Source organism: Peromyscus maniculatus, chromosome 20 (genome assembly GCF_049852395.1).
Source record: "Peromyscus maniculatus bairdii isolate BWxNUB_F1_BW_parent chromosome 20, HU_Pman_BW_mat_3.1, whole genome shotgun sequence".
In the NCBI taxonomy this organism is placed as follows: domain Eukaryota; kingdom Metazoa; phylum Chordata; class Mammalia; order Rodentia; family Cricetidae; genus Peromyscus; species Peromyscus maniculatus.
The window spans coordinates 59111150-59134217 of record NC_134871.1 but is presented as its reverse complement, the minus strand read 5'-3'; the positions used below and the strand labels follow the sequence as shown (position 1 = coordinate 59134217).

Here is a 23068-nt window from a genome sequence, read left to right as displayed (position 1 = left end):
CAGGAAAGGTGCAAAGCTACACAGAGAAACCCTGTCTCAAAAAAAAAGAAAGAAAGAAAGAAAAAGAAAAGAAAAGGAAAAATGAAGAGGGATATAAGGATTAAGTCAAGAATATCATTGCAAATTTCATCTTCCCTCCAAAGCTCCTGCCCCCACCCTTTGTGCTTCCAATTCCCTCCTTAATGAGTGAAGAGGAAATGCCAAAAGCCTCTGGAGTAGACTCCAGATTCTCTTCATCTACCTTCCTTCTCTTTTTCCTCTACTACACATCCCTGGACAAGGCATGTGCCTCAGTTTAAGTGCATGGCAGATCCCAGAAGGGCGACAGGGACAGAGGAGGGCTTCAGCCTCTGGGAATAGGACCACAGAAGGAAGTATGGTGAAGTATGGACTCTCAAAACCTGGGATACAAAAGTGGGACCACTGAGGCAGAGGAAAGGATACAGAGCACTTCCTCCTCCCACCACACCTACCAAGGCAACAAATGAGACCCTTGCAGCCTGACAGTCTCTGGGTAAGAAGAGTCAATGCTTGTGATTATTTGCCTTGTAGCACCAGTTACAGAGCCACACTAGACCACTCCAGCCCAAGCTGCTCGACAATGAGGCTGTTCTGCTCTAGGTTAGTCTTCTAGCATGGCAGAAACACGGCCCAAGATTTCCCTCATTTGGTTCAAGATACCCATTGGCTTTCTCTTACAGGCCTACACCAGGGTCTCTGCTTTGAGTATCTGTACGGTCTCCTGTTGCTGCCTCATCCACCCACTTCTGCAGCAGGGGCTGCAGCTTACACCTGCTCTTGAATCTCAGCTACAGAGCCTCAGAGCAGCAGATGGTCATCTGGCTGAACACCTTTCTAAAGAAAACACGCAGGGTGAGCCCATATTGGCCTGGGTGTACTGAAGTGTGGTCCTCTATTGTCCCAGCAGCTTGACAAATTGCTATAATTCTTTCCTCAGAGCTTTTATGTCCTGGGACTCATCCAGAATTTGGCTCCAGCTTCTCCTTCTCCACCTTCACAGCCCCTGGGTGGTCGATGCAGGGTCCAGAAGAGGCTCTCCTGGAGCTGCTCTTCACCCTCATGTTGCAAGGTCTGCAGTACAACCCGAGATACAAAGCCCACTCTAACGTGAGATCCTTAGTATTCATGTGAGGGGAGGTGGGGCAAGGAAACCCCCTATACCTCTGAGCCTGGCCTTGGGCTACTTGGAGGTCCATGGAAGCTTAGCTAGGTCTGAGAGTCCCAGCATTAGCCCTCTTGACTTGTTAATGCCAACAACCTGGCAGAGACAAGAAAGCAAGGTCCAAAGCCAGCTCTCTTCCCATGGGGAAAATGGGAGCCCCAAGCAGGAAGCCTGGTAAACCTGTTTCTATTGTGTTCCCTTTTCTATGACCAGACATGCACTTAAATAGTGGTTATAGAATAAATAGGAGCATTTATGGAGCTGGAGAGATGGCTCAGAAGTTAAGAGTGTTGGCTGCTTTTGCCAGAGGACCCTGGCTTGATTCCTAACACCCACATGGCAGCTCTGAACCAATTGTAACTCCAACACCAAGGGACTAGATGCTTTCTTCTGACCTCCGTCCCTGACAGTCATGCAAGTGGTGCACAGACACACGTGCAGACAAAACTATCCATACACATAAAATAGTGATTTGACTGTATAGTTACGGAGAGATGGGGCAGAGTGGAACAGCAGGATTAAACAGGGAGAGGAAGAGAATGGTAAGGGAGGGACGACAGGGAGGGACATCTAACACTAAGGGCCATTTGCGGGGTCATATGCAAACCTACTACTGTAGAAGCCTCTCAAAATATATACATATATGCAAGAAATCAAATAACAGGGAGACAACGCCCCAACAAGACATCTTTCAACACCAAGTGAAACTTCCAGTGCTAAGAATGGGTTACATCTAATTGAGTTGTTGGCCCATCGGGTCCCATGGAAACCCACCCCCTAAACAGCTCAGGCTATTGTCAAGGCTATTGGTTGCTCTCCACACACCGTTAAGACGCTATTATGAAGACCACACTTACATAACTCACTGAACGTGAAGAAGTGGAGCTGGTGCCTAACTAGAGCCTTCATCCCTACTGACTAGTGTTCGTGGTACTTTGCACACTGCCAGAGGAGAGAGGTAAATAACAAAAATAAATTAAAAATTAAAGATAAGACATTGAATCATTAGGGTGGAGTCCCATGAGTAGATCCTCATAACTTTATGGTGACAGAGACTAACAGACACAGGAGGGAGAAAAAATAATTACAAAATCATAAGGCAGTGTAGCAGGAATCTTAAATGGTCTTATTAATAAAATCAAACCTGATGCCAGGTATTGGGGTGAACACTGGAAGATCAGAGAAGCAGAACAAGCCACAGCCACCTCACCTCGCCAGTTCCTCAGCTGATCCTGTTTCCTCAGACTGGAAGCCTAAGTCTCAGTCCTCATCCAGAATGAATCTCAGTTGAGCTGTTGCTCAAAAGCCTAAAAGCTTAACCAGCTAAAGCTTCTAGTTTCTGGTCTTCACGCCTTATATACCTTTCTGCTTCCTGCCATCATTTCCTGGGATTAAAGGCATGAATCACCATGCCTGGCTGTTTCCAGTGTGGCTTTGAACTCACAGAGATTCAGATGGATCTCTGCCTTCAAAATGCTAGGATTAAAGGTGTGAGTGCCACCATTTTCTGGCCTCTATGTCTATCTAGTGGCTGTTCTGTTCTCTGACCCCAGATAAGTGTATTAGGGTGCATAATATTTTGGGGAATACAAATATCACCACACCTGAAGGACCACAGATGGTACTCTGCACAGAACACAACTAAAACTGACCTGTTGGAGGCTCGCTTGTGCAGTATGTGCATCTAAGTAATTAGATTATGGCGGAGCGCGTCTTCTCTAAGTGATTGTTCTGACTTGAATCAGGCTTAATCAGGAGGAAGAGCAGAAAGGAGCCCTAAGATCAAAGTGAGCAGCAGGTGAGTCAGTCAAGTGAGCAAAAGAGCATGCTTCTAAAGTGGGAAGCAGAAAAATCTTTTGGCGCCGAGTAATAGAATCATCAAAATGAAAAGAATATTCAAAATTGCCTAATTGACCCTCCCAGAAGATTTCTCACAACACCCAATCTCAACTATCTGTGACGAGGGTCTCTACATAATGTATTTTCAGAAAATATGGGCCCAAATGTGCTCTTTCTTATTTTTACTTTATTTTTACTTTGTGCGTATGGGTGTTTCACAAGCATGTATGTCTGTGCACCACATGTATGCAGTATCCATGGAGCCAGAAAAAGGCATCAGATCTCCTGTGACTGGAGTTATAGACTGTTGTGAGCTAGTGTGGGGGTGCTGTGAATTGAACCCAGATCCAGTGCAAGAGCAGCTAGCGTTCTTAAGTGCTGACATCTCTCCAGCCCCTCAAATGTGTTCTTTATATTGAGCCAAAATATAAAGCCTTCTGCAGGTGGGAGGGGAAAGGTAGCTCTGTCCCACTGGGCTGGATAACACAAGGCTGCCATTTCTACCACCTCACTGTCCTCTGAGCCAGTGGTTCCCTGATTTGGGTTGCCCTGCAGCCATCAAAGAAAACTGAGTGTACACCAGCAAAGTTCTGATCCTCCTTATCTCAGATGTTGCTTGGATGTTGAAACTGTAATGTCTCTCCTGTACAACCGGAGTTGAGAATCATATTTGGAGAGTTTTCTTGCTCGTAATAGGTTTGATCCCTTTACCAAATAAATTCTTCTTTCTTTCATAGTTGTTCCTCAAGTAACATAATTTCCAGATGCCCTTACCTTGCTTATCCTGAATGTTAGCCACCGTGTAAATTTACTTGTTTTTAATCCTTATCTTATATATATGGGTGTTTTACTGCATGTGTGTCTGGAATTGGGGATGTCATCATGAGCCTCCATTTTGGTGCTGGTAATTGAACCAGGGTCTTCCAGAAGAGCAATGTTTATTGCTTATCATCTCTTCCACAACCAGCATGTTCTCCAGAGGACTTATCGTCAGGAAATAACTTCTCATTCTTTGATGTCTGAGTTGAGCTCGTGGTGGAATAACTAGACAGCACTTGGGAGACTGCAATCAGTTTATTCCCAAAATCCTTTTCATGTGACTCAGTGCTGAGCCATGAATCCTTAAACACAAACAGTGAAGTTTATTTTCTGATTCACTTTTATCCCACATAACTTTCATCTTGTTAGCCTACTTTCATTCATCCCTGTCTTATTAATTTCTAAATTAATTGCTATTTGGTGTTTCTATATATGTAATAACCTAGGGCTGGTGTTAGTTTAAAACAAATAGCATACTTATCTTGAGCACAGACTCTGAAGAACACCAAAACACTCAGGAATCAAAACAATGACATTTCAATGCAATCACTTAAAACTTAAAAATCAATTCAAATAAAATCTAGAGTAAGCAAAATTATCAAAATTGTAAATGTAACCTTTCTTTGCTTGTTTCATGACCTGGTGCTATCATGCAATGGAAGAGTTGTTTCTAAGCAGCACAAGGTAGGCCCATCAGACCTCTGGACATGTCCCAGAGAGTCTTTTGGGCTGACAACGACATAAGACCTATGGACAACAGTGTTTCATAGCACTATCATGATTTCTGTTTTCAATTTTTTTGTTCCTTTTTCCATTTGGTCTATAATATGGGAAGATATTTTGGTATGTGTATGAGCTGCACACATTTTCCCTTTTGCTTAGCACTTCAATAAGGTACCTTGTGGTACCAAGACAATAATTTTCCACACTCCCAGATTCATTATTTGCAAATATTAACAAAAATTAATTCATTATTAACACCCACAACAAATGCTGGCAAGGTTGTAAGGAGAGAACCCTCATTCATTCTTGGGATTGCAAACTGGTGTGGCCACTGTGGACATCAGTGTGAAGAATTCTCAAAAGGCTAAAAGTAAATCTACCCTATGACCTAGCTCTATTCACTCCTTGGCATATGCCCATGGGACTCAACATCCTACTCCCCAGACACTTGCTCATCCATGATCATTGCTGCTCTATTCACAATAGCTAGGAAATGAAAACAACCTAAATGTCCTTCAAACAGCAAATGGGTCATGAAAACGTGGTGCATAGAAACCTAGAATACTATTCAGCTGTAGAGAAAAATGAAATCGTGAAATTTTCAGCTAAGTGGATAGAACTGAAAAATATTATACTAAGTGAAGTCAGCCCAACACAGAGAGACCAATGTTTTCTCTGATTTGTTCTCTTCGACTTGCTGTCATGTTTTCTTATTTGTGGTTCCTAGCTCGAAATCTTCAGATGTGAGTATATAACCTGGAGTAGCTGCAGAAACCAGGAAAGCAAAAAGAAACAGGGGGGGAGGGGAGAGAAGGGACTCTAGATAGAGGAGTAGCAGTAGAACTCTGTATGGGTGATATAAAGGGAGAGCTGGGGAGGGAGGAGGGGAATTACAGAAGGAAAATGGAGTGAAGGGTAAATAGCACTAATAATGTTCAAAATAGACATAAGGAAATATTATTTTATACTGACCTAAAATTACATATAACACATGTAAGCATATGCATGTATATATGAAGTTACATTACATTGGGTGACAATCTAAAGAAAACTCCTGTACCAGGCATGAGAAATCTCCTTTTGAGTTGCTGATCAGAGTAGTCCAAGGAACATAGGATATTACTGTTGCCCTTGGTTGCTCCAAAGAAGATGAAAGTAAGTTCCTATTGCTAAATATTCCACATACTTTGGACACAGGACTTAGAGTAATTGATCTTGATCTAATCCATAAACCTCCTCCCAATGACTAGTTTTTATATACCAGAAAATGCAATGAAAGCTACCCAGCTATGACACCCATGAACCACAGCAATGGACACTATGGCAAGGTACCCCTAAAGGGGCAACAGTGGCATTCATATATTGTGGAAACCAACAACTCTCTACCTGGACTTAAGACTCAATAAACAGAAGGGAAATAATGTCTAGTACTTGAAACCTAGCCAATTACCAAGGACTAGTGAGGCTATGGATCGTAGAGAGGAACACACTACTGCCACTCCACTAGACCATAATAATTCCTAACTGCATGTAAAAACATATCCTTACACTCTCAGGTAAGTGTAACTCTTGCTTTGTACCTCATTAAAGAAGCTTCTCTTTGCAGAAAACAGAGACCATCACAGAAAACCACAACTAATCACGGGATGCCCAGCTCCATTGGATTCATCTATAACAAAACTCCTATACTGAAATCTTAAGACACATTTCAGGAAAGGAGGAAGACCAGAAAGTCTCCTGCAAAATCGTGCTCCCCTAGAAATGACCAGGAAGCTCCATCCATAAAACCTCAACGGAAGATATGACTCTGGAACAAAATCTGAATAATGACAACACCAGTTGACTGCTGTGGTGGTTTGAATGAGAATGGCCTCTGTAAGTGCATATGTTTGAATGCTTGGTCCCAAGTGGGTGGAACTATTCGATAAGGATTAGGAGGTGTGGTCTTATTGAAGAAGGTGTGTCACTAGGGGTGGGATTTAAGGCTTTAAAAGCCCACACCATTCTACTTAGCTCTCATTCTCTGCCTTGTGACTATGGATCAGATTTAAACTCTCACCTACTGCCCCAGTACCATGCCTGCCTGCTGCATGGCCCCCTTCATGATGATCATGGACTTAACTTACCCTCTGAAACCGTAAGCAAGCCTCAATTAAATGCTTTCTTTTATAAGTTGCCTTGGTCATGGTGTCTCTTCACAGCAATAGAACAGTAACTAAGAATAATAAATGTAGCACAGCTCACCTTAGAGCCAGTGTTGAAGAAACATACAAAACACCCTACTACCCACCCCAACAGAAGTACCCAGATTAGGCCACTGTAGACATGGAGGTTAACGACATGCAGCAAATCTGCTCCAGTGCCAATGAAGTTCACACTGCACATAGCAAACTGTGGTTCCTCAAAGGTCATATGGGATTTGCCAATCTTCCAAATCAAGTATACAAAAAAGTCAGTGAGGGCTGGAGAGATGGCTCAGCAGTTAAGAGCACTGACTGCTCTTCCAGAGGACCCAGGTTCAATTCCTAGCACCTACGTGGCAGTTCACAACTGTCTGTAACCCCAGCTCCAGGGGACCTGACACCCAGGACAAAAACACCAACGCACATAAAATAAAAAATAAATAAATGAATGAATGAATAAATAAATAAATAAATAAATAAATAAATAAATAAATAAATAAATACAGTGAAAAGAGGATTTGAGTTCACCTTGTGGTAGTAGGTAAATCTGGACAGGGAAAGTCAACATTAATCAACTCATTGATCCTCACAGTTTTATATTCTCCAAAGTATCCAGGGCCTTCTCAGAATAAAAAATACTGTATAGGTGAAGCAATCCAAAGTTTTGATCAAAAGAGGTGGTGTTCAGTTGCTGCTGGCCACAGTTGATATCCCAGGGTTTGGAGATGCGATGGGTAATAGTAACTGGTAATAGTAATAGTAATTCTCGATGCTGATAACAGGGTGCAGTGTTGTTTATACTTCATTGCTCCTTCAGAACATGGACTTAAACTGATGAGTTTACAAAACTCTTGCATGAAAAAGTGAATCTCATCCCACTAATTGCCAGAGCAGACACACTCACACCAGAAGAATGCCAACAGTATAAAAAACAGACAATAAAAGAAACCAAGGACATCACATTAAAATACACAAATTTCCAGAAACAGATAATGAAAAAGAAAATAAGGCTAGCAAAAAAAAAAAAAAAAACCCATCAGGTACCATTTACCTCCTACTAGTAAAGGTATCATCAAAGCCAATGCCAAAAGAGTCAGAGGAAGACACACCCTTGGGGTGTGGCTAAAGTTGAAAATGGTGAAGATCATGATTTTACAACTCTAAGAAATACATTGATAAGAACACACATGCCGAATGTTACTAATGATGTACACTATGAGGGCAAAAACTAGCAGGGGTGACTTACAATGGAGCAGATAACAAGAACAAAGGGCAACTTACTAAGAGCCCTCTGGCTCAGACGGAAGGAGAGAGAAGGGACCATGTAGCCAAGATGAAGAAGATGGAGATGAAACAAGTGTTTGAGATGATGGTCAAAGAAAAAGTTCAAAACCTGAAGGACTCAGAAATAGAGCTCCAGCGGCGCCAGGAGCAAGTGAAAAGGAATTTAGAAGTACAAAGGGTTAGGGGAAAGACATCAGTTTGAAGTCAAAAAACGCAAACTGGGAAGCCCAGCAACATCTTTTAGAGCAACAGAACTCTTCAAGGACGTTGGAAAAGAACAAGAAGGAAGGCAAGATCTCTTAAACTCTATTGACCCCCCGATATGTCTTAGGTGCAAATATGCCAGCTTGGACATTAGGGTTTGCTGTCCATTTGACCAGTTTACACCAATTGTATCCATATAATGATGGATTTAACAACATGACAAAAATTAGTCTCTGTTGTTGTTCTTAAAGGAGATAAAAATGCCTTGGATTGTTTAAGGTCTTGTACACTTAGAAATTAACAGCTCTTGGGGCTGGAGAGATGGCTCAGTCGTTAAAGGCTAGGCTCACAACCAAAAATATAAGAAATTAACAGCTCTAAGTACCTTTCTATATTTTCTCTTTTTTTAATTAAAAAGATGTCTTAAATTTAATACAAGAAAACATTTTACTGTTGTATAATTATATTGTGATAGTTTGATTTTTTTTTTTTTTTTTGGTTTTTCGAGACCGGGTTTCTCTGTGTAGCTTTGCGCCTTTCCTGGGACTCACTTGGTAGCCCAGGCTGGCCTCGAACTCACAGAGATCCGCCTGGCTCTGCCTCCCGAGTGCTGGGATTAAAGGCGTGCGCCACCACCGCCCGGCGATAGTTTGATTATTTATAGAATATTCTAAAATAAAAAGATTCTGGAAGGTTTTCATTGATATAGTGCCATAATATGGTACAAACTACACTTCTCTGTGATTATTATAATATAGAGGTTTCATTCAACACAGGCTATATACTTAGTCTAACACAGTGGTTCCTTTTTTTGACACTTCCATTATTTGAAAGTACACATGGGAAAAAAAAGTATGCACTTACAGTGTAGCTAGGACTTTTTTTAACAGTCTTTCTTGCTGTGTTTGTTTGTTTGGGGTTATGTGTGTATGTGTGTGTGTGTGTGTGTGTGTGTGTGTGTGTGTATGGATGGGTGGGTGGGTGGGTGTGGAAGTGCTCTTTAGCCAGAATCTCATTGATGCTTCATTTTTTATTAATTATTTTTTTTACATCCCAACTGCCATTTCCCCTCCTTCCTCTCCTTCCATCCTCCACGCGCTGTGAATCCACTCTTCCTCTGTTTCTGTCCAGAAAGGAACAGACTTCCCATGGTGTCAACAAAGCATGCATATCAAGTTGTGATAGGACTAAGCTCCTCCCCTCATATTAAGTCTTGGCAAGAAAACCCAGTATGAATGTGGTACATATACACAATGGAGTACTACTCAGCAGAGAAAAACAATGAAAGCATGAAATTTGCAGGCAAATGGATGGAACTAGAAAAAATCATCCTGAGTGAGGTAACACAAACCCAGAAAGTCAGTCATGGTATGTACTCACTCAGAAGTGGATTCTAGATATAAAATAAAGAACAATCAGACCACAACCCATAGAACCATGAAGGCTATATATATATAGCATGGAGGCCCCTAGGATGACTGTGGCTTATAATAAATTTCAGTTTTACTCAATTATTGAAAAAAATAGCTAAATGAATGGAAACACATGAACTATGAACCAAAGGCTGAGGGGCCCCCAGCTGGATCAGGCCCTCTGAATAGGTGTGACAGTTGATTGGCTTGATCAGTTTGGAAGGCAACTAGGCAGTGGGACCGAGTCCTGTGCTCATTGCATGAGTTGGCTGTTTGAAACCTGGAGCTTATGCAGGGACACTTGGCTCAGGCTGGGAGGAAGGGACTGGACCTGCCTGGACTGAGTCTACCAGGTTGATCGCAGTCCTCGGGGGGAGGATTTGCCCTGGAGGAGGTGGGAATGGGGGGTGGGCTGGGAGTAAGGGGTGGGTGTGGGAGGGGGGAGAATAGGGGAACCCGTGGCAGATATGTAGAACTGAATGGTATTGTAAAATAAAATAAAATAAAATAAAAATGACAAAAAAAAAGAATATATTTCTATATAGTAGGAACCAGTGAGGACACTTTCCTTTAACTCCATTTTTATGCTTTATGGTAAGTAGCAGGTAGAGAAATGCATTTGTAGATCATTTCTAGGCAAATTGCAAAGCTAACAACAAACCTGTTACTACCTATACTCGGCCTCTTTGTTTTACAAGAAATGGGAACCATAGCCTCTTGAAGAAAAAATAAATCACCATTCTGCATTTAGCTGTATCCATATATTACACACCTGTATTTTCTCTTTGTATTGTAAAAAAAGTTCATAAACAATGTTGTGACATAACAGGAAAAAAAGAAAGGAAAGAAAAGAAAGTAACTAAGATACTCTCCAATGTGAAAAAGAGAAATCTCACAGGGTTCCGTCCTTAAATAAAGAGCCACTGGCAATTGAAGACTGCTAAGAGGGAGAATTAGTCTTCCCCATAGGTATGAGCCTCCTAGATTATTATTCAATTCCAAGGGGTTGGCCCTAAAAGCATAAACATATAAGCAACACTAAACATACTCAACAGGTTGCATTTATGTATTTATTCATATATATATATACATATATATCTATTCTTTTTTAAGATTTATTTTATTTATTATGCATATAATGTTCTGCCTGCATGTATATCTAGTTGTGAGCCACCTTTTGGCTGCTAGGAATTGAACTCAGGACCTCTGAAAGAACAGCCAGTGCTCTTAACCGCTGAGCCATCTCTCCAGCCATATATATATATATATATATATATATATATATATATATATATATATATATGAATGAGAAGCCATGAATGGAGAACATGGGAAGAGTTGGAGGTATGAGAGGGAGAGGAAAATATACAATCACATTTTAATTACATAAAAAGATTTTAAATTGCAAAACATTCAAGTATAAAATTCAAGTATAAAATTTAGTTCTGTGATTGAAAGAGTTCGTTTGATTGAGAAAAATCTACACGTGCTGGGGATGTTGTACCTCAGCCTGGCACACAGAAGTCCTGGGTTTGATCCTCAGCACTTCATAAACTGTAAGTGATAGTGCATTCTTGTAACCCCAAAACTTGGGGAGCTGAGGCAGGGTGATCAGAAGTTCATGATCATCCTCAGTTACACAGCAAATTCAAGGCTAACCTAAAACTCAAGAGACCTTGCCTTGAACAGAAAAAACTTAAATGAAAAAGTTAAGATACATTTCTACATAGTCACCTACATCATCCCTTCTTTCATATGTAGGAAATACTTATTATTTACAAAGTTAAATTATACCCTGTAGCTAGAGTTTTCCTGCCTTGCCCACAGTCAGGACAAATCTTTGTCACCCGCCAGTCCCACAGCCACTCAGACCCAACCAAGTAAACACAGAGACTTATATTGCATACAAACTATATGGCTGTGGTAGGCTTCTTGATAACTGTTCTTATAGCTTAAATTAATCCATTTCCATAAATCTATATCTTGCCACGTGTCTGGTGGCTTACCGGTGTCTTCACATGCTGCTGGTTATGGTGGTGGCTGGCAGTGTCTGTCTGCCTCAGCCTTCCGCTTCCCAGATTTCTCCTCTCTCCTTGTCCCACCTACTTCCTGCCTGGCCACTGGCCAATCAGTGTTTTATTTATTGACCAATCAGAGCAATTTGACATACAGACCATCCTACAGCAATACCCTTTTAACTTTATAACTTGTTATAATAACTCTTCACATACAGGATAAATATCAGGAAGCTTACAGCATTCTGTAATCTGTATTGTCTCTACACTTCTCACCTACACAGAGAAAAAAATTACTAATGGTTTTTTTTTTTTTATTTCCTGACAGCAGTGCCTCTACAAGAAGTTTTTTTCTCCAGAGTTGCCATACCAACTCCAGTGTCGTCCATATGACATGAACAATTATGTCAATAATAGCGGACGGGAGATATGTGTCCCACGGGACTAAGCTCCCTGGAGGTCCCTGGCAGAGTGTCCGTGTTATGCTTCCTTCTCAAAGGAAACATGCTTTGCGGATCATGAGCTCTCTGGGCTATGGGTTGTGTATAACTGCTTTTCTGATAATGTTCTAATTAATCTATGAAGCACAGCCAAAATTAATGAATGCTTGGGTTGTGAACTATGGAGGAAAGGGGAAGTTGGACATGGACTTTATTTAGATATAACAGAATGAGCTCTTCCTTAAAGACTTCAAGCCACTAGATAGTAGAAAGTATAATAGTTCAGGCACTTCTAGGGAATGAACACTCACCCACTAGGAATCCTTTAGGAATCCCAACTAAAGTGATTTATGGCAGAAAACATTATCTCATAGGAGGCAGATGGTGAGCCCCTCTGTTGAGGAAGTTCAGCATGGAAAACTTAAGGACTATAGCAGAATCCCTTCCCCTTACAGGTATAAAAGTACAAGAGTCCATATTCCAGCAGGTAAAAAGATTTTATATTAGAAGAGATATATGGTAAAGAACTGAAGAAAGACTTAGAGAGGATCTGCAGTATCCAAATTGGCTAAATGGGTCATGAGAACCAAAAAAGTAAAAGTGCAGAATAAACTAGCGAGCGGCTGAGATAAAGATGAAGGATACAGCCGCAACTGCAAAGAAGCCTACACAAGTCTAGGGACTGTACTAAGTTTAAAAAACACAGACTGCTCTTTGGGTCATAAAGTTCTTGTGAATGAAGGGATAAGTCTAGCGCCGATTAATAATTATATGCTTACTGTTTTTAAAGATCATGTAATTGAATTATTGCCAAGCTCTTGTTGCTCCTTGTATGACTTGATAGTTTTCTTTTCTGTATATAAACTACTGATTTGCAGAAGTAAAATTGCAGCAGATTCAAACCATTTCTGAGTGTGTTGTCTGTCTGTCATTTGCCGAATCCTTGCCTTCCTGACTACCCAAGCTCTGGTCCCCCTATGGTCATGGTACCCCCGATGGGCCAGTCTGTGGCACAGAGTGCCACACAGAATCAAGATGTGGAAGTTATAGAACATCACACTTTTAAGAGAAACACTGAAGAATTTTCTATCTACTGCAGATGGTCAGACTCAAACATGAGTCAGTGATTTCTCTATAACTAGAAACATCTAAGCAAAAGATTACACCACTTCAGTGATATATATCCTAGCTGATATTCTAAAGAATAAGAGAAGTGAAAGTTGGCTAAAATAGCAAGTTTTGTGTGAAATGTGTTAATACAATGCATAACTAGAGGGGTAAGAGCATCAGAGGAACCTGTATTCTGTTACTCTGAGAGTCTTCCCAGATCTGGAAGCTGTGTAGCAGCATCATAAATTTCTATAGAGTAAAATCATTGGCCCTTTCAGCCTGTTCCTGTTTGTTAACTTGAGCAAAGAAAGACACTTGGGAAAGAAAGATCTACTTATTTTCATGATTTCTAATCCCAGAGCCAAACATATAGTTGGAATGGCCCCAACCCCTTTCTAAACACATCTTATTGTCTACCCTGCAGAATTCATTCTGTCTGTACTACCTTTTGAACTGTAAATTCCATGAGCTGACTACATACATGTAAATAAGATATCATATTATTCTATTTGTTTCAAAACTGCCTATTTCTTACCAGAGGGAAAATTTAAAGTCATTTTCGTCCCCACAAGTCATTGGACAAATTGAATTTAGAGACAACAATAAAATATTAATAAATCCTACAAGAAAAAAAAGTACTCACAGAAATCCAAAGGGTGTCAACTAAAAAGAAGTATTGGGGGAGAGTTGCTAAGCAGCCTTTTGCTTTTGGAGGGAGAATTTTCAGCCCAGATGAGAAAAGTTCATTCAAACTATATTTATACACAGAATTGTGTGTATTATAGGTTTTTGTAGATAAACAGTTACTAGTATGATTTCTAACTGTCATTTTATACTCCTCCCTCCTTCTTCTGTATTAACCTCCTTCTCCCCTCCCTAAAGATTTTCTCCATGGCTGATATGAAAAGTTAAATCAATTATAAAATTTTTAAAAAGGGAAAAAAAATATTTTCTCTTTCCAATGTTCCCAGTCAGATCACTTGTACCCTGCCATTCCCATCTCTATTGCTTCCCAATTCCCCTAATCTGGTATGGTCCCTTTTCCCTTGTCTGATTTCGGTAGTTACTCCAGGATATGTATTCACATCTGAAGACTTGGAGCTAAGTGCCTCCAATGAGAGAGAACATGGGACATTTGTCTTTCTAGATCTGAATTACCTCACTTAATACGATCTTTTCTAGTTCCATCTGTTTACCTACAGAGTTCATGGTTTCATTTTTTTCTTTACAGCTGAATAATATTCCCTAGTGTATGTGTAACACATTTCATTATCCATTTATTGGATGAAGGACATTTAGGTTGTTTCCATGTCCTAGCTATTGTGAATAGAGCATCAATGAACGTGACTGGGTGTATCTCTGAAGTAGGATGTCAGCCTTGCCATATGCCAAGGAACAGGATAGCTGGGTCATATGGGGGATTTGTTTTTAGCTTTTTGAAGATTCTCTACACTTATTTTCATAGTGGCTGCACCAGTTTAACGGCTCAGGACACTGAATACGGATTTCTTCTTCACTGCATCCCCTCAGCATTTGTTGTGAATTGTTGATCTTGGCTATTCTAACTGGGGTAAAATGAAATCTCAAAGTTGTTTTGATTTGCATTTCCCTGATTACTAGTAACAGTGAAAAGTTTTGTGATATTTGTTAGCTGTTTTTTTCTTCTTTTGAGAACTCTCTATTTGAGTCCTATTTTCAAGTGGGTTATTTGCAGTTTTGTTTTTTCATTCTTTGTTTTTTGAGTTCTTTATGTATTCTGTGTCTTAATCCTCTGTCACATGTAGAACTGACAAGGGTTCTCTTTCATTCTCTGGGTTTCTTTTCACCCAGTCAATTGTTTCTTTATCTGTCCACAATCTTTTTAGTTTTATGAAGTTCCACTTGTCAGTTGTCAATTGTTGGCCTTAATTTTTGGGAAAATGAAGTCCTATTCAGAAAGTCCCTCCCTATACCCAATATGGGGTACTGCCTATGTTTTCTTCTTTCTGGTAGTTTCTGTGTTTCGGCTGTCATGATTGGGTCTCTCATCCATTTGAAGTTAGTTTTTCTGTAAGGTGATATACACAAGTAGCATTATTCAGACTGAGCAGGTTTTATTTAGGAATACATATGTGTATACATACATATATGCATATCACAATGAAAAAGAGGCCATTAATTTGAACAAGAGCAAAAAGTGGTATAAGGGAGGGTTTGTGGGGATATAATTACAAGGAAGTTCATATTATGAAGTCTATTTGCTGAATGAGGTATTTTAAAGATTATCTGGAAACACCAATCCCTGAGAGCGATCACTTCACCTTATTAACTTTCCTTAATTAAGGAGACTACTTACAACATAATCATGACACGATGTCTCTCCACGAGAATTTATTTGGCACCCTGTCTAAACATTTCCAGATTGGTGATCCAACAAAGCTTAGAATATCAATACTTAAAATTAAGCTTTGGAATTAAATTCTCAAGTGAAGCAGGAATACAGGAATGAAACAATCCACCCTATTTCTGGGACGGGAGCAGTAATTCTGAGATTGTTTTCTACCTCAAAATTGAGACAAAGATTCCCATGCTTATCGTTGATCCCTCTTCTTCAACCCTTATTTTTTTCTGTCAGTAAATCTCCTCAGACCAGGTTTTTCCACAGGTCTCAATTCTGTCCTCTACAGTACATCCTAGTTCTCAGTACAGAGGCTCTGGCCATCTGCACACAATGCTGTAATTCCTTCGGCCTTGCAAAGGCTCTTTTGACCCGGACCTATACTGACACATACTTCATGGATTTCTGAGATGAGTTCACTCTGCAGCTCACTTTATTTAAACTACTTCAGAGATTCTAAACATTACCCCCAGCAATGTTTCCTCGAGTGAGACTGACAGTCTGCTGGAAACATTGGCTATTTGATTTTATGACTCCATAAGAAAGATATACTTTCTTCACAAGTAAAAGAAACAGTTGTTTTCATATTTAAGTTATATATTAAATCACTAGATATGTGGCCAGCCACTCCTTTGCCATCGTGCCAAGCCTGCTGCAGGGGTTGCCATGAGCAAGGCCCACCCTCCCGAACTGAAGAAATTTATGGACAAAAAGTTATCGTTGAAGTTAAATGATGGCAGACACGAATAAGGAATACCACGGGGCTTTGATCTTTATGAATCTTGTGATTGATGAGTGTGTGGAGATGGCAAACAGTAGGCAACAGAATAACACCGGAACGGTGGCCATACAAGGAAACAGCAGCATCATGTTAGAAGCCTTGGAAAAAGTCTAAACAATGGCTGTTCACAAGGGCTGTTCAGCAGAGGAGTCCACATGCCTCCCCAAAGGGCCTCTTTGACTGGGGTGTAGAATTGGCTCATGTACATTTTCCTATGAAACTTTCTGATAAACTTTTGCGATACTCAAAAAAATTATTGGATATACATAGTAAATAATTCTTTGGAAATTAAAAGCAAAAGTCAAGACGACTAAATTGTAGAGCTTCCTGAATTTAGACATATTCCTTCACTACATTAATTGCATTTTTGGAATAAAAAGACTTAAGCTCAAAAAAGAAAAAAAAAAGCAAAAACAGGGCTAGGACTATTAATCAGTGGTAAAGCACTTGCCTAGTGTGAGCAAGGCCCTAGTCTCAGTCCCCAGAGCCAGGGAAATGTCAGGGGTTTCTTGCAAGTGAGTGATTCTATGACTCCATGCTAGTGTCCAAGACAGAATAGCGGCATTGACTTCCAAAGGTTTTCCTCACAAGGTTCCTCTAAAGAAATGAAACATGTTTTAAATGCCTCCTTTCATCATCAAGCTGAAAATAAAATAGTCTGACTCAAAACATAACACTTGCAACCTTTTTGCTATAAAACACTGTTGAGAGGAAAGTTAACTATAGCATGGGAAGGACTGGGTCACCGTCACGCTGCCTGACTTCAGACTGATTACACCAAGCAATACAATCAGTTAGTGATGACAAAATACAGTTTTAAAAAAATCCTTTTATATGTTGAATGATCTTAATTTTAAGCACTCAGTTATGATTTGATTGCTGGACTTTTTAAAAACAAGTGTGTACAAGAAGGAGCTGGAAACGGATCCTTCTACACCATAATATTAAGAAACCAAGGCAGTGGGCAGCATACTAGAGCTGACCCTATTGGTGGGGGGATGCAGATGAGCAGGCCCTGAGGGTGTGAGAGCAGGAGAGCTGACTCTGCCCCCTCCCCTGTATGCCATTTGGTGGCATGGGTGGAGGAAAGGTGCCCCCACCCGGCCCCTTGCCACCTGCGCAGGCTGGAGAGCTGGCCTCAGAGGCGTGAGAGGGGAAAAGCAGGTCCTGCCCTTCACCAACTGCAGCACTCACCTGGACAAAACAGTAGAGCTGGCCCTAGCAGTATGGGTGCACGTGAGCCACGCGTGAGGGCATGAGAGTGGGAGAACTAACTGTCCCCCCTCCTTAATGCCTGCTGCCCCGCGTGAGCTAGCCCCGGCAGTGCTGGAGAGCTCGCTGGGGTGGTAACAATGAGGGAAAGCTGGCAGGCTGACCAACCCAGCTACCACCCAGGCCCAGAACCAGGACTGCAAGGTAGCTCACCCCAGCACCCACCTCATCTATGAATGGCTGGAGCATGTGAAGGGGGGGGACCTGCAGATCCAAAGCCACAGGATCTCCATGACACAAGGCAACAACAGGATATCCAAGAGGAGTCCCAGAGAGGGTGCAGGTAGTGTAGCAGAAGCCAGAGGCCTCCAACTAGACCCATGACTCATTGCAATGAACACTTACAAGTGTTTGTTTGGTTTGATTTTGGTTTGGTTTTTGTTTGCTTTTTGTTTGTTTGGGTTTGGGTTTTGGGTTTTTCTTTTAGATTTTATTTTATTTTGAGGAGAGGTTGCAAGAGCAGAGAGTGGATACGAAGGCATGGGGAGATGAATTGGATCGGGACGCAGGATGTGAAATCCACAAAGAATCAATAAAAAGTTAAAAAGAAAAATAGCTGAGGCAGAACAATCATGTGTTCAAAGCCAGTTTATACTACGTAATGAGAGTCTGTCTATATGACACTCAGTCTGAAAGTCCAATAATGGCAGGATGGTTAAAATAGATAATGAATAAAAATTGGAGATATACTCAAATACACTAATGCAATTGTACAAAAATGTTCAGGTTTCAATATAGTGTTAATGTTATAAGCCCAATGTAATAAAAACATATATTTGTAAGCCAAATGTAAGCATATATTAGTTTTTAAGTTTACTTGATCATATATATATATGTAAACACAGGTTCATTTATGAATAGATATGAATTGCATTATACTTACACATCTACATGATTTCCCATATGTTTGCTTTATATCTTGGAGTTGAAATTACTGGTGCTTTTTGCATTTTTGTTCCAATTTTACATTTATTTTTATTTGCTGCATGTTACACAATGAATATTATGTTGATTGTATAAGTAACTAGAGGATTTGATAAACCCATAGAGCTTGAAGTTTGCACCCATTTTTCTTATGTGGTGTACCAGATACGGGAACCTGCTGGCATAGATCATTTTCAGAGGCATGAAAGGACACAAGTGTTGGTACTAACTTAATGACTTTTCTGCCTTCTAACTGTTTTCATCAATAATGAAATCACATGCTAGTTTTTAGGTGAAACAGTTATTTTGTTCTATTAATCAAAAATGAGAGTGACAATACAGTGTGTCAGGAGTGCTTTTAGGCACAGACTAAATTACATGCACACATTCTGAGTGTTCGTTATCTAAAATGTTAGTGACCAGAAGGACTTCAGACTTCAGAGTCTTGTCACCCTGAAATATTTGCATATACATAATGAGGCAACTAGGGAATGGAACCCAAGTCTAAAACTTTTTTTCATATGTGCAAGATTATGAGGAAGTTGGATCTCTCATGGTTTGAGTGTAACTGAACAAGCTCCATTGTGAAGATGCCATCTTCTCAATTTTTATATACCCATAGCCTCAAGGATATTCTATGTAATATTTTCAGTAATTTTGTACACAAAACAAAGTTTCATGATGTACGATTTTTCCACTGGGATCATCACTTTGGTACCCAGAAAGTTTCAAGTTTAGGAACATTTTGAATTTTAGATTTCAGATCAGGGGTCCTTTACTTGTATCATATCTAAAATCATCACCAAGATACTAAAAGGATTTGAGCAAAGAGAGGAGAATATTGCTGAACCAAAGTCGAATGTACCCCCTTGAAATCTTAGTTTATTTTTTACAGCTCTTACATGCTTTCCTGTGACCAAAGTATATCAAACAATACACTATGCTTTCCCTCCTCTGAATTCTTCAGATGTTGTTTATGTAACTTAGAATACAGTCCAATATTTGCCTATGCTGGCCTTTTGTTTTTCGTATGTGTTAGACCACCTTTTCCAAAGATAACATAAACAAAGCAGGGTCCAGATAATATTATGCATAAGCTGCTGACCCAATGCTGTGTGCAGAGCTGGCTGGTTCCATGGGTACAAGTGTGAGAAGATGGTATCTTCACAATGGAGCTTGTTCGGTTACACTCAAATCATAAGAGATCCCACATCCTCATAATCTTGTACTTACTCCTGAATCAATTCTTTTTTTTTCTTTTATTTTTTTATTTTTTTATATATATTTTTTATTTTACAATACCATTCAGTTCTACATATCAGCCATGGGTTCCCCTATTCTCCCCCCTCCCACCCCCTCCCCTTACCCCCAGCCCACCCTCCATTCCCACCTCCTCCAGGACAAGCCCTCCCCCACAGACTGTGATCAACTTGGTAGACTCAGTCCAGGGAGGTCCAGTCCCTTCCTCCCAGACTGAGCCAAGTGTCCCTGCATAAGTTCCAGGTTTCAAACAGCCAACTCATGCCATGAGCACAGGACTTGGTCCCACTGCCTAGTTGCCTCCCAAACTGATCAAGCCAATCAACTGTCTCACCTATTCAGAGGGCCTGATCCAGCTGGGGGCCCCTCAGCCTTTGGTTCATAGTTCATGTGTTTCCATTCATTTGGCTATTTTTTTAATAATTGAGTAAAACTGAAATTTATTATATGCCACAGTCGTCCTAGGGACCTCCATGCTATATATATATAGCCTCTATGGTTCTATGGGTTGTGGTCTGATTGTTCTTTATTTTATATCTAGAATCCACCAATGAGTGAGTACATACCATAACTGTCTTTCTGGGTTTGTGTTACCTCACTCAGGATGATTTTTTTCTAGTTCCATCCATTTGCCTGCAAATTTCATGCTTTCATTGTTTTTCTCTGCTGAGTAGTACTCCATTGTGTATATGTACCACATTTTTTTCATCCATTCTTCCGTTGATGGGCATCTAGGTTGTTTCCAGGTTCTGGCTATTACAAATAGTGCTGCTATGAACATAGCTGAGCATGTATCTTTATGGTATGAATCAGCATTCCTTGGGTATATGCCCAAGAGTGGGATGGCTGGGTCTTGAGGTAGTTCGATTCCTAATTTTCTGAGAAACCGCCATACTGATTTCCACAGTGGTTGTACTGAATCAATTCTTTCAATCATCTGTCACAGCATGTTTGACAATGATTTTGATGTACATAATCCATTGTTATTTACAATAATTATTGAAGGACTCTAGCATGCCCAAGCCTGGCAAACATGGCAGGGGGGGGGGTGCCCTTTCCCTTCCCCCTCCTTGCTAAACCGTTACATTATATTCCTAAAGCTAGCCACCAAGATCCCTTTTTTGGCCACTTTGTTATGCCTGACTCATTCCTGAGACTGATCACCAAGGTCCAGCAATCAAAATTAATTATTTTGGCTAACCTCATTAAAATAACCAATCAGAACTTACCAAGACATCCTAGCTCATTCTTACACAGACCTCCCACTTTTCCCTATAAAATTAACACTTTGCAAATCTATTTGCTACTGTTTCTGCCCAATTCTGATTCAGCCACCTTGTCTCTTTTCCTTGCTTAATAGAGGATCTCTTCGTATTTGGTTTGTGCTTAGAAATTGGTGTTTGGGTATGGTCTGTTCCCAGTCCCGGGTCCAGAAGGGAGCACCCCACAGTACATGGGTCCCTTCAATTATGTCTTATCTGATCATGTGCATAATGCTTAATTAATCATGGAATGCTTTATTTAGGGAGCATATGTAAAAATTAAAACTAAAAGATAAATTAAGAGCAGGTTTTCTTGACATTTGTTTTGAATAATATAGGGTTATTAAAATATTCTATTTAAAAAAGCAAGGAGGGCTGGGAGACAAAATGCTTGTGTGGGGTCCGGTTGTGATACTAGGTTCAATTACAATATCACAAAAAAAGAAGGAGGAGGAGGAGGAGGAGGAGGAGGAGGAGGAGGAGGAGGAGGAGGAGGAGGGGTGAGATGGTTCTGTGGCTGAACGCACCTGTCTAGCAAGCCTGTGGACATAAATTTGAGCCCCAGAAACCACGTAGTAGAAGGAAAGAACCAACTCATGAAAGTTGACATTTGATCACTACATGTGTGTGCACACACAAACAAAATCTTCAAGAAGAAGAAGATGATGACGGCGATGATTTCCGTGGTAAAATAAGAATGAAAATTGACTACTTCAGCAATTCTTGGGGCTTCACATTGAGGGAATGAATAAATGAGCTGAATTTTGACTAGTGTACCATTTCTCAACAAAATTATTTTGTTGTGTAACATTCAATCTCATCTATCAAGCATACTTGAATGCAGATTATGAAACTCATAATTCCATTTCCTCTTTCTTAAAGGTCATACCAAATATTGCACTTTGTTGTCAGGTTACCACCATATGGTTTAGACTTTAATTAAAGCAAATTAACTTCCTCAGTCTGTGTGTCTACAGTTCTCCTTTGGGATCTGTTGTGCAGGTCTTCCTAACCTTCAGTGTCTAGGGAACCAACTATACAATGTACATATCTTGATGTTCTTAACCAAGAGTCATTTCATTTGCCAGAATTTTGGCTGGCAGCCTTCCGTTGACTCATGTTTCTCAGATGTGTGCTGCATTTCTATGGCTCAACTTTAGAATGGTAATACTTAAAATATTCTACCCAAGAATGCATCTATCAACACCAAAGGATGCTGTAAATTACCCAGTGATAATGCTCACATACTCAAAAAAAAAAAAAAAGGAGAAAGAGCAATGGAAAAGAACATCTATTTTGATAAAGAACAAAACCTCCTGGCCATACTTAAAACATTAAAGTCTGATTTGCAGCTGCTTCTATCTATCGCTCTGCAAAAACAGAAAGACAGTAAAAGCATAGAGCTGGAATAAGGTTCTGGATGCCATAGCAACGGCATATTCCATGATGGCATTATGTACCACCTGGCATGCTCCTGACTAAAGTGAAATATTTTGTCTCAGGATTAACCAAAATGGGACAAAACATAGACATAAAACAACAATCACATTAAAGGAACCTACCAGTTGGAGCATGAGGCATCAATCATTTTTATTTTCCTAATAATGTCTTTTTGTGCCACCAGATGTTAGCACCATGTCAAGATTTACGAGTAGAGCCAAACTTTGAAGTGTTCAAAGAGTAAAAGAAAAAAATGTGTATTATCAACCTGCTAAGAAGGACCTTACTGAAATGGATCTCAGTAAGAAATTCTAGCTAAACCCTCAGTTGTATGCATTCAACAGAGGCTGAAATAGAGGAAACATAAAGGAAGACTGGCTATGACCTTGGACTAGACAATGTGACACCACTCTCCTATCTTCAAACCCAATACTCTGTGACAGAGATACATGGCATTTCACAGAATTAGTACTGAACCAACCGCAAAATAAAGGTCTTGATAATTTCTATCTTCATATCAAAAGTAGGTTTGGACAATCT

The 23068-nt window shown here is 40.2% G+C and overlaps 3 pseudogenes; 2 read left to right on the top strand and 1 right to left on the bottom strand.

The window, feature by feature from the left end:
* Positions 1-237: 237 nt before the first annotated feature.
* LOC121824244 (POU domain, class 5, transcription factor 1-like) lies at positions 238-2092 on the bottom strand (annotated as a pseudogene).
* Positions 2093-6904: 4812 nt separating this feature from the next.
* LOC102928896 (septin-7 pseudogene) lies at positions 6905-8334 on the top strand (annotated as a pseudogene).
* Positions 8335-16255: 7921 nt separating this feature from the next.
* LOC107401139 (small nuclear ribonucleoprotein G pseudogene) lies at positions 16256-16484 on the top strand (annotated as a pseudogene).
* Positions 16485-23068: the final 6584 nt, after the last annotated feature.